This window comes from Penaeus monodon, chromosome 15, assembly GCF_015228065.2.
Source record: "Penaeus monodon isolate SGIC_2016 chromosome 15, NSTDA_Pmon_1, whole genome shotgun sequence".
NCBI classification, from domain to species: domain Eukaryota; kingdom Metazoa; phylum Arthropoda; class Malacostraca; order Decapoda; family Penaeidae; genus Penaeus; species Penaeus monodon.
Genome location: NC_051400.1, coordinates 14349916 through 14350147, shown reverse-complemented (window position 1 = coordinate 14350147; position 232 = coordinate 14349916).

The following is a 232-nucleotide window of genomic DNA, read 5'->3' as shown; positions in this document are numbered from 1 at the left end:
ATTGCCTCCTGAATACCTGAACCAAAATCAACTGCTGATTCACGAGTTTTGAAAACGAAATATATCTAGAAACACGTACATTATGTGATTTAAAAAATCATAAAAATTATAAACGGGTTACGTATATGCATATCTAGTCTATACCGAATTAAAGATTAATAAAAAAAAACACTTATGGTGAAGAAATCTATTTTTTTGCCTCAAAACTATTAATGTTTAATATGTCCACTAA